Here is a 13,402-nt window from a genome sequence, read left to right as displayed (position 1 = left end):
AACTTGGCTGTTATTTCCTCATAAGTACCAGACATAAGTCAACCAAAAACTTTAACTATAAATCCATAATTTTACTGGAGTATTCAAATATATATGGTCAAACTTTAATAGTACAATATTGGTAAGATCTTTTTTTTGGATTTTTAAATAAATTATAACAGTTAATTTATGTGTAATTGTTGTTTATTCACCAGATATTAAGAATCTCTTGGCTAAGTTCTTAATATGGACCTTGTATAATATAATCTGTTATAATAACACAATCTTTTAAAATATATTCATTTAATTTAATGATAACCAATACAATTCAAAGTAGATTAAAAAAAAGCATAATTAACTTATACAATTATGCAGAATGTCTTCTATATTGAGAGCTAAGCACATATACACATGCACAGACAAATACAGGCATATTAAAAAACAATATTTGTGTTTTTAAAATAATTACTGTATACTATCACAAATGTAAGGATAATGTTATGAGTTTCAGTTAAGGTAATTATTTATGCACAATTTTATTGATTTCATAATTGTTAAATGAGGTTGCCCTAGGTCAATCCATTTTCCATATACTCTTTTACATTCCAAAAATCTCAACTAAATTATACACATTTTATTGTTTTGCATCTCCATAGTTTTGATCCCAAAACCAATATGAAAATGTTTAAAATGAAAATAAATGAGGTTGATTTAAAACATGCAGATTTCATGCATCTTTTGGTTGCCAGAAAAAAAAAAAGAAGGTTGCCATTCACTGGGATGTGAAAAACCCATGAAAACAAGCTAAGTGCCAAAAATTTTGTGGAACAAAATTGTTCTCTTTAGAATTTCTAACTAGCGGCATATTTCAGCTACTGAATCAGAATTTTGCTTACAGCCAAGCTGTAGAAGATGTACAAGGCTTCAGTGCTAAAAACATGCAGATGCAATTTCCTTCCAAACACAATAAATACCACAGACATTTTGGGGAATATGAAACAGAATGGTTTGCAACCTGAAGAAAACTATATATTCAAGAAATAAATTAACTTACTTCCCTCTGATTTCTATGATTTGTCATTTTCAATTTGGTATTCATAAATCACCAATACTAATGGTTTTGCTATACTTTGCTGATTAATACTTATTCACCCCAATTTATATATTTTTCACATGGAGCATACAATTTTCAATTTAAGGATGTATGCAATTCTGAAAGTCTCATTAAAGTGATCTAATAAGAATAGATAAAATTGAGGTGGGATGGAGAGCATGTGACAACCACTATTTTATTTCAGTTATAAAATGCCTTATCAGGTTATTTCTTTTTGTTTTTTTTCTGTGTAACAAATCTAATTTTAGGATTTCCCTTGAGGAAATAGTATAATATGCATATACTTATGAAAAAAAGATGAAATTTTTTCCTTTATATGCTTGGCAGTTTCTTAAAATAGTATTAATTAATGAGTTTGCTAAACCATATATCAATTATTCATCTTTCCTTTACATGTTGCTAAATTTAATAATAAATTCATTTAATTTTATATAAAAATGAATTTGAGACTCTTTGAAACTTCTTCTTTTTGTAATGGAATACATTTTATTTTTCATGGGTAAATTAAAATATAATTAACTTTAATATGGTTAAAATATTGTATTTACTGACCTCTATACATAATTCATCAATTTAACTAGCCTACTAGTGCTAACCTTAACAAAAAAGCAATCACCCATGCTATTTTGTCATTTTCCACTCCTCTTATCTTCCCCATCAGTGATGCATTTCCTTATGTGTTTTTTTAAAGATTTATTTATTTATTTATTCATTTATTCATTTATTCGTTTATTTATTTATTTATTTCTCTCCCCTTCCCCCTCACCCTGTTGTCTGTTCTCTGTGTCTATTTTGCTGCATCTTCTTTGTCTGCTTCTGTTGTCATCAGTGGCACAGGAATCTGTGTTTCTTTTTGTTGCCTCATCTTGTTGTGTCAGCTCTCCATGTGTGCGGCACCATTCCTGGGCAGGCTGCACTTTCTTTCGTGCTGGGCGGCTCTCCTTATGGGGTGCATTCCTTGGTTGGGCTCCCCTATGCGGGGGACACCCCTGCGTGGCAGGCACTCCTTGCGTGCATCAGCATTGCTCATGGGGCAGCTCCAAATGGGTCAAGGAGGCCCAGGGTTTGAACTGTGGACCTCCCATGTGATAGATGGATGCCCTAACCACTGGGCCAAGTCCGCCACCATCCTTATGTGTTCTTATCATCAGATCCTGTCATTAAGTTGGTGTTTATGTTGTTTACGTGTGTGTGTTTAACCAAAATATAAATTCAGTTTGACTTCCATATGAGATACTTGATATGGGTTTTGGGGAAGAGATTATGAATTCTCTGTAACATACATATAAATAAATTATATTGATTCATTCAATACATATATACTTTGTACAGTGTCACGTATTGCATTACCTATTAAAGTGTCAATGGTGAGCAAAGCAGTGTGCAATCAATGAATATTACCAAATATTATTTAGATAACTCAGTAAATAAAAAGTAAACTTGGAATAATGTGAGGCTGCCCATAAAGCCAAATGCTTCACTAAAAAATAACAGTTGAAATCTGAAGCATATATAAGATTTATAAATGAACATGATATGATGCCAGGTAGAAGACACAGAATGTGATAAGTCCTTGTTGTTGAAAAGAAAATGTGCCTTCAAGTTGCTTAAATGCCCATGTTACTGAATTGTAGAGAGTAAGGGTAAAGATGAAGATGGATAGGAAGGTAGGGATTATGTAGTATCATATAGGACATTGCCTTCCACACTTACAGAAAAAAGTATGTGAAAGATTTTAAAGTGATAAACAAAATTAGGGAGATTTTTATTTGGAAAAATAAAGCTTATTGATTAAGAAGAACTAGATTTTTTTCCCCCGGCTGTCGACGGGGTTTCTGGACTATGACCCAGGGCTGGGAGTTGTCCAATCTCCTCTCTTTAATCACACTGTGATCAATAAAGTCTAGTTCGTGCATGTTTGAAAAAAAAGATACACTAGAGTAGAACTGAGAGCCCAGTTAAGAGCTGCAAGAGTGGCTCAGGAAAGAGACAATGTTGTAGAAGAAGAGGCATTGTGGCAATGGAGATGGGTGCATAGATATAAGGTACGTATATGTATCTGGTGCATTGCACTGGAAGAATTTTAATTTGTTAAGAGGGGGAAAGGAATAGATCAAATTTTTATGCTTTTAAGGCACCTTTGAAACAAAATGTGGAGTTGCTAAATAGTTTGTTTTTGAATGAATCTGAAGAGTAGATAAGTCTGAATACGAGATACAACTTTAGAAATTCTCATAAATAAATAACATTTAATAGCGTGTTTGTGAAGGAGATCCCTTAGGAATTTTTTTTAAATAACTTAAAATAAATTTTACTTAAGTGATAGAAGAGATATACACAATTCACATTCTTTACAAAATAATTGTCAATCTATAACAATTTTATTATAGTATCTATACAGACTTGGATATTTTACTATGGAATAGGGTCTGCAAAATATTTGCTTTTGCAAGCATCCCGATGTTAACTTTAGGCAAAATAATATTTAAAACTGAAGTTTTTGCATGCACATGAGAGAACTGAGTCTGATAATTTTGGTCTTTGTGAGCACCCTTTTATTTTAACAAAGACTGGTTTTGAAGAAATTCAAAATTTGTGGATGTGAAGAAGACAGTGCTCTTGAGCAATAGAAAAAGGAAGAACACCAGATAGCCAGCCTTTATAGAAGTCAATAGAAGAAAATGTTGCAAGAGAAGAGTTGTGAAGAAGCTGATGGAAGATATCATAAAAGAAGAAGAAATTAGCCATTTCCATTGAATTTAGTCATATGAAAGTCATTGGTGACATTAGAAAAATATTTTTGGGTGCAGAATTGATGACAACACCATTTTTAAAGTTGCTTACACCAGAAGTTATTTTTTCCCTCATATTTCACATGCAATCCAGTAAATATTTCTAACTCTATTTTCAAATTTTTGCTAGAATTTGACTACATCACATTCTTCCTACTGCTACTACCCTGGTCAGAGCCCCATTATCTCTTGCCTGTACAAATGCTTCCCCCTAGAATCCCACCCCCCGCTGCTGTAAAATGAGTCATCTTTGAAAATGAAAATCAGATTATATTATTTCTCTACTATAAACATTGAAATGACCTCCCATTTTATTGGAATAAAAGGCAAATTATTTACAAGAACTTAAAGGCTCTACATGAACTGGCTTCTTACCTCCCTGATCCCTCCTCCTTCTCTTCTCATTCTCATTACCTTGTCTCCAGCCACAATGTCCTGTTACTTCTCATTCCTGTAACTTGTGGTTCCTTTGGCTTTTCACTCATGGCTGGTGGAACAACTCCTCTTTGTGATGTTGTTGATTTAAAAGAAAAGGGAAGCAAATGAACACAAGAAAAATTCACAGGCCAGAGGCGACTTAAAAGTGGTAGAATGCAGGCACATATTGGTCAGGAGAGTCACCTGTTATGCTGAAAATTGTATAATCTGCCTAAATCGTTCAGGGTCTTAGTTCATCTTTAGCTTCCTCTATATCTGATACCTACTTTGATAAGACAAGTTTTTAAAAGGTAGTATGCTTATTTCATGATATGTATCATTTTGCATTCCTTTTAATTTTATCCTAAATCATTTTTAACTATTTCTTTTAATATTATTACAGTCTTACCTTTCTAAGGGGATATTACTCTTCTTTTAAAATTTCTCTTACTTTTTCCCCATAATCATCAAGGCATATGTGTGTTTTGTATTTTTCCACTTTAACTCCAGGGCCAGAATTTAATTAAGATAATCCCTTAAACGTATTCTTGCATTTGCTCAGATAGTGCAACATCACTGGATAAATTGATGCAAACTCATAAACTTCAACTTGCTAATGCAAAATGCAGATTTATCGACCACATTTAATTTTCATTTTCTGACTGGCAGACAGCTGGAGTAGGATTAAGTTCCTCTTTGGTGCCAGAGGAGCCCATCTAAACCTGAAAGAATAGTGGAAGTAACATGTGGTTCTCCAGTAAAGAGCTTCTCCCCTAGAATGCAAAGCAAAAGTAGAAACACAATTCTAAAAACAATGATATGGATGAATTTGTCAAGATGTTACAATAGTTTATGTTTACAAACCTGTTTTTGAACACATAGGAGTGAAAAATAATTTTTATAAACACTGAAAAACAAAAGACATATTTAGTATTATGTGAAAAAGGAAATGTTTCTGTGAATAAGAAGTGGAACAAAAATATGAAAAGAGCTGTGTTAACGTCTTAGAATTTCAGTTTTCCAAGTCCAGAACAGTGAGTGGTGGCTGGGAGTGGGATTCCTTAGATATAAAGGAAGTTAACCAAAGATTTTTAACACAACATGGGCTTATAGATTCAGGTTGATTTAGTTAAGCCAGACATCTGGAAAAGTCTCATGAAAAGTCATTATTATTAGTGGTGGTGGTGGTCCATGCTGAAAATTCAAGGAATTATTGGAAAATATTATTAAAATTAAGGAAGTTTAGAAATGTCACAATAATAAGATCAATATTTATTGCTTTTCTATGCAATGAAACAGTGATTTAGAAAATCAGATTAATTTTAAAGAAAACATTTAAAGTCGCAACAAATATTAAGGTGTTTAGCTATATATCTTTTTTATCAATTTTATGAAATGCATTCATAAACCATATGATCCAGCTAAAGTGCACAGTGAGTGGCATTTGGAATAAACACAGAGTTGTACATCCATCGCTGCAAGCAATATCAAAGAATTTTCATTGCTCCAAAAAGAAAAAACACTCTACACCTTAGTAGTCACCTCTCAGTTCCTATATCTTTCCCTTAACATACTTAACTGCTAATCTGTTTCCATCTCTATAAATTTTTTGTAATTACATTTTACATAAGTGAAATAAAATAATATCTAGTAGTTTGTGTCTAGTTTCTTTCACTTAGCATACTTCCATTTCCTTTTTACTATTGAAGGAAGAATTGCATTACATAGTTTGCTTTGGTTGTATTTTTACCCAAATATCACCCTATTATTAACATCTTGTAACATTACCATATACTTGTTCTGTTTCAGAGGAAACATTCTTATATATGCATTATTAATCATATTCATTTTTAACACAAACATTTACTATGCTACACAGTACCCATGTTTCATTTTTTAGCTTTCTTTCCAGTAATATACAGGACCTTAGACTTCATCTTTCAACTACTATCACACCCAAATATTAGCACTGTCAATTACAACTATTATAATGTGCTTTTGAAATTTCTATCCTTTTCCAAACATTTTACAAACTTTTTACCAATTCTGCCCAGATTAAACCTCACCTTTGCATTAACCATCCTCATGCTATCTTCTGGTGACCTAGAGTCTAGCTATTAATTCTGTGACTTTTTATTGTTGAGTTGTAGGATCTCTTTATACATCATGGATATTAAATCCTTGTTGGATGTGAGATTTCCAAATATTTTCTCCCATTGAGTAGCCTGCCTTTTTACCATCTTGACAAAGTCCTTTGAGGTTCAAAAGTGTTTTTAGATTTGAGGAGGTCCCATTTATCTATTTTTTCTTTTGTTGTTCATGCTTTGTGTATGAGGTCTAAGAATACACCTCCTACCAGTGAATCCTGAAGATGTTTTCCTATGTCATCTTATAGGAATTTTATGGTCCTGGCTCTTATGTTTAGGTCTTTGTTCCATTTTGATCTGATTCTTGTATAGGGAGTGAGATAGGGGCCCTCTTTCATTCTCTTGGTTATGGAAATCTAGTTCTCCCAACAGCATTTGTTGAAGAGACTCTTTTGTCCTAGTAAAGAGTATGTGGAGTCTTGTCAAAAATCAGTTGACCATAGAGGTAAGGGTTAATTTCTGAACTCTCACTTCAATTCCATTGATCAATTTGTCTATCTATATGACAAAACTATGCTGTAGTAACCACTGTAGCTTTGTAATATACTGTTGTAAGGTTAGGAAGTATGAGTCCTCTGTCTGACTTTGATCTTTTTAAAGATGTTTTGGCTATTCAGTCCTCTTTCTGTTCCAAATAAATTTGGTATTGACTTTTCTATTTTGGTAAAGCAGGTTTTTGTACTTTTGATTGGGACTGCAATGAATCTATAAATCAATTTGAATAGAATTGACACCTTCATGATATTTATTCTTCCAATCCATGAACACATAATGTACTTCCATTTGTTTAGGTCTTCTTTAATTTTTCTAAGCATAGTTTTGCAGTTTGTTGAGTACAGATCCTTTACATCCTTGGTTAAATTAATTTTTAAATATTTGATTTTTTTTGTTAGTATTGTGAATGGAATTTTTTTTCTAGATATCCTCCTCAGATTATTCATTACTAGGGTATAAATATACTTCTGATTTTTGTGTGTTGAACTTGTATCCTGCCACTTTGCTGAACTCATTTATTATCTCTAGTAGCTTTGTCATAGATATTTTGGAATTTTCTAAATATTTATCAGTGAATATTGAGAGTTTCACTTCTTTTTCAGTTTGGATTCATTTCATTTATTTTTCTTGCCTAATTGCTCTTGCTGGAACTTCTAGCACAATGTTGAATAACAGTGGTGACAGTGGACCTCTTTGTCTTGCTCCTAATTTTAGAGGGAAAGCTCTCAACATTTCTGCACTCAGTATGATGTTGGCTGTGGATTTTTCATATATTCCCTGCATCATGTTGAGGAATTTTTCTTCTATTGATAGATATATTGAACTGTTTTTTGTCAAGAAAGAATACTGGGTTTTGTCAAATATCTTTTCTGTGTCAATCAAGATGATCATGTGGTTTTTTTTCCTTCAATTTGCTAATGCTGCATATTACATTAATTGATTTTCTTGTGTTGAACCACTCTTGCATACCAGGAATAAAATTCACTTGATCATGGTATATAATTCTTTTAATATGTTTTTGGATTCAATTTGGAAGTGTTTTGTTGAGAATTTTTGCATCTATATACTCCAGAGAGATTGGTCTATAATTTTCTATTCTTGTAGTAATTTTATCTGATTTTATCTGTATTAGAGTGATGTTAGCTTCATGAAATGAGTTGGGTAATTTCCCCTGCTCTCCAAATTTTGGAAAAGTTTAAACAGTGTTGGTATTAATTCTTCTTAAAATGCTAAATGGAATTCATCTCTGAAAACATCGGGTCTCAAACTTTTCTCTCTTGGAAGATTTTTGATGACTGATTCAATCTCTTTACTTGTGATTGGTTTTGTTGAGGTATTGTATTTCTTCTAGAATCAATGTAGGTTGCCCAGGGCCATAAGGAGGGTGTTTGAGAAGGCAAGTTATTTTGTAGCTCTCTGCTAACTCCCAGGTGAAGACAATAGCATAGCCATACCTTGTTGGGAAGGATGAGACCCAGTGTACATAGCAGATCAAATTTACCAGTCAAAAGCTGGATTGAGTGTAGGGTATGTCCCTCCTTCTCTCTTTCCTGAGAAGCGGACCCCTGTGATTGTCCACTCTAAGAGTAGGAGTTGGATGCCAGCAGTCACAGTGGGAATAATTTTTTTTGGTTCACTTATTTTGTTGCAAATTCTAGAACCATGTGTAGTATATAGAAATAATAAATATGAACAAATATTCATAATTGTTTACCAAGAACAATTAACTATTAGTTAATAATTAGTTATTAAAGAATTTGAATACAACACAATAATAAATGTTGATTTCTTGAATTGAATTTTACATGTGAAGCTGGAGAAATTATGTGATTTACAAAAGGATGGGCAGATGGTTAGAGTTTGCATTTGGATTAGAATTTATCTTATTTCCTGATTAATTCTCTGGCCTGCAAATTTCAGGATATGTAAATAACATCTAGGTATTTTTAAATAGAAATCCCCAAATCTGATTCTCAGAAATTCTAATTTTGTATGTTTGGTTTTATACCTAGAAATCTATATTGTAATAAACACCAATATTGTTTTTGATGTAACTAATTTTTACTTTGAAAATGCTTCATTGATCCACGTGGAATTGTAACAATGCCTAATCCAATGTTATTTCTTCTTTATTCCACTTTTTGCATGACTTTTGATGCTCAAGAAATATGTTTTCCCATCCTGCTTGCATATTGGGGTATAAAAAATAATACTGGAGATTCTACTTCTAGGAAAAATGGAGTAAGCACACCCCACCTTGTTATAACCATGGAATGCAGGTAGTAAGCCTGGACATAATGGATTTTGAAATTATTTGAGGATTCCATAAATAAAATTGCAAGCATATAAAGAAGACGAGAACACAAGAATGAGAGATCACTTTTATTTTTCTTTTTCACGAGTAAATAAAGCTTGCTTCAAATGTTATGTTCTATACAGCTCTTGAAAAACAGAACTATAATAAGGAACAACAGATTAATGACTACTAGGGCATAGTCTCCTAAAAGGATAGTTTTGTTGGTTGATGAAAATGTTTTACAACAAAGCTATGGTGGTGGTTTTACAAACCTATACATGCATTCCAAAATTTATAGAACTGTATATATAAAAAATTAATTTTACAGATTTAATTAAAAATAAATTAATATAAAATAATATAATACTGATGAGCATTCTATCCCCCAAATAATTCTTAAGTCTGGTATAAAGCCAAGTTCTTATTTTTTTAAAAGGTCTAACTTGTGATTTCAAATTCAGTCATGATGAGGACCACTGCACTAGATAGATTCTGTTGTAATCCTTGGCTTCATTTCCCTATCAGTCCTGTTCATTTTGCATTTGGAACACTCCTTCTCTAAAAGTTGGCTGAAATATTTTGGAAGGCTTTGCTAAGTCTTTATTCAGTCTCCTAGAGAGTCATATACTAAAGTGTTCTAACATTTCCTAATTTTAAATACCTCAAGGACTAAAATTTGAGGCTTTCCCTGCTTTTGCATTTTGACTCCATATTCCTGTCATTCTTATTAACGCACATGTTTATTTCTAACGTCCAAACACTAGAAGACTGAATTCAGTTCTCTGCTTCCCTGGCATAAGATACCTAATTTGTGGAATTAGAGCAGTAAGTCCCTCAGCTGCTCAGTATCAACATGCGTTTGGTCTTCCCTGCTTCATTAAGCCTAAGATAAGTGTAAAACTGAAGGTTTAAAGTCTTAAGGAAAAGTGATAGAATATGTTCTGTTATTTTCTAGAACACATAATATGAGGTCAGCGAGAAAATTTATTAGGGGATTAAAATGAGATCATTTTAAGAAAGATAATTTAAAGACCATCGAATTCAGAAAATTGCAAAGATATTTACATGAAAATGTCAACTTAGAAATTTGTTTAAATTATAGAGTTCAGAAATATTAATTTAGATTCTTTTGGTTTGGGAATTAAGAATCCATATTTTTCAGAAATACTCAACTGCTGGTGAATTAACTCCAATTTGGGGGAAATAATGATCTTTATACTTCAATTTAAAATCTTGTTGGAAACCTTAACTTTAATGGTTTTATCCAATTACCCACACATTATATATTATATCAGTTGTGCTTGGTGGTGGTGTTTGTACCTATCTTTTTTCAAGTGCTTGTTATGGCCATGCACTAGGCAAACAAAACACAGTATAAAAATTGTTTCACTTACTATTTACACCACTATTGTGTAAGTATTGTCACACTTAAAATGATTGAACTGAAGTTTAGAGGTTTTATTGTTGTTTTCAAGGTCCTAAAATTAGTCATCAGCCTGTGTTGATTCTCAAGTCTATGACTTAATCCACAATAAACTTACACACATGGGTCAATACCACACTTGTCATCACAAAATTATTATTTTTAAAATGACAAACCTCCTGCTCATATTTCATTAAGTTAAGATCTAGAAATGTTGTCTCTGTATAAATAGACCATTTGATAGCAATGGATAAAAGTAAAACTCATTATAGCTTTCTCCATGTAAATACTGATGTAGCAACATGTACATTGTGCAAACTGACTGTCAACTTCTCCAGGCAATGATTAAGAAATGTTTATTCAGACAGAATGTGTCACTGATTATTTTCACCCACATAAGATTAATAATATGAATACATCATTAATATTTGGAAGATTGAGAAATTATTTTGACAATGACAATCTAACAAATTTAGAAATCCATATAGAATTTTTGTTAATGTGGTGAATCAAAATAATCACTTAAAATTAACTTTACAATGTAACTTGGTGGTAATAAGGTAATAAATATTATTATTAGTGTATATACTCTGGATACATTTTTCTACATGTATTTGCTATATTCCAGTGATACAAACAAATATAATTATGTAAGACCAGTGAGGCTGATAGATTTAAAAGCTTAAGATTTCTCCAAGCTGTGGTTTGAGTTTTTCTTTTCCATATAGAGAATTATATTAAAATTATTAACTATAGGGAATAAATGAAGCATGAACAAAAATAGAGGTAGGAATACTATGCCATATTTAAAGATTAAAGAACATTAGAATCTCCTTTTTTGAGGAATTTATTGAGAAAATATACAAAGAACCATCATAGATAGCATTAGAATAATCTCAAACAAATACAGTATTCCATAAAGCAATTTTTTAACCTTTAAATTATTTGAATGTATGATGGTCATTTCAACTGTGGAAGGTCAAGCACGCTGATATAGTCTAGAGTCTCTAAATAATGAATATGACATAAAAAAACTAGAAAAATGATGACAGAATATTTAATTTAAAATGATTTATTAGGCTATTTTCTCTTATAATAGGAATATTATACCTAAAGACTAAGACAATTGAACTACTTCCCCAAATTTTAACATCAAATTCTATTACTTGAGATACATAATTTTAAGAAAGTTAAAGTAAAAATTCTGTTCAAGCAAATTCCCATATGTGTGAAAGAAATATAAATCTCAGAAATTCTATCCCAAAATGAATATTGCTTTTATTTTAATAATAACTAACATTGTTCCCAAACCTTGAAACATAGGTAGATATATATTCAAAAATGTCATACATTGAATTGCAGCAATATATGTTCAAAAACAAAAGAATTCTCTACAGATCACACAGTCATGCTAAACCAACAATAAAATCTCCTGCACCTGAGTGTATTTCAAAAGCATATCTTTAAATTAAATTGGTTGAAGCATCTTTTGTTGACATTGCAAATGAAAAACAATTTTCATTCTCAGAATATTCTTTTGTTTTTGTCTTTTTTATCTTTATATTAGCTTACAAAAGTATAATCAGTGACTTGTTATTGTTGACTCTAATAGCAAACATAATGACAAGAGTTCCAGTTCATGTGAATGATGTATTTCCAAATATTTAAATACTTTTATAAACCAAATTAGCGTTCCTTTTTATTTTGATCACAATAACTTTGGAAAACAAAGAAAGTAATGTCAATTCCTCTGTAATGTAATACTCAGTTCTGGGTGGCAAGGAGATTGTTGGTCTATTGCCTTTTCTCCCCCACAAAATGCAGACATTCAACCCCTTATTTAAGGCTTGACTGAGGTGTTTTATTTTATGTTTACTGACTATGCTTTTCAATTAGCTTCCTTAGTATTTATTTATTTATTTATTTACTTACTTACTTACTTATTCCCTGCCCTCCTGCACCCTGTCGCTGGGTGTTCTTCTGTGTCTGCTTGTGTTATCATTAGGCAGCTCTGAGAACTGATCCTGGGATCTTCCAGAGTGGGAGAGTGGTGATTATTTTCTTGCACCACCTCAGCTCCCTGATCTGCTGCATCTCTTATTGAGTCTCCTCTGTATTTCTTCTTATTTTGTCATCTTGCTGCACCAGCTTTCTACATGGGCTAGCACTCCTGCATGGGGCAGTACTCCTGTGTGGGGCAGTACTTTACACAGACCAGCATTCTTTGCAGGCCAGCACTCAGTGTGGGCCAACTCACCACATGGGTCAGCTTGCCTTTACCTAGAGGCCCTGGGCATCAAGCCCTGGATCTCTTATATGGTAGACAGAAGCTCAATTGCTTTAGCCACGTCCATTGCCCCTTAGTTTTTGACAATAAAGATTTTTAGAACATATTAACAACAACAAAACCCTTTCAGGGAACACAAAATCCCACAGGAGCTAGCTTGTCCTGAATCCATACATATCAAACTGGATTAAGGTGAAATGTAATTCTGTACTATTTCCATAAATTTGCTCTAGCACATCATAAAACTCAAAGTACTTTGTTTTGGTACTCCATGAGATATTTGTGACTGCAGGATATTTCCTACTCTCCTTTAACTAGTTTGAGTACATCACTGTTTCTTACAATCAAATGGTTCCTGGGTGAAATGAATACAGTATAATAATTATGTACAGAAGGGATGTACAAATTTCATTGGGAGAACTGGATGAGAAGATCATTATTTTGGCTCAGAG

The sequence above is a fragment of the Dasypus novemcinctus genome, chromosome 15 (genome assembly GCF_030445035.2).
Source record: "Dasypus novemcinctus isolate mDasNov1 chromosome 15, mDasNov1.1.hap2, whole genome shotgun sequence".
NCBI lineage: Eukaryota > Metazoa > Chordata > Mammalia > Cingulata > Dasypodidae > Dasypus > Dasypus novemcinctus.
Note: the sequence above shows the minus strand (reverse complement) of the source record.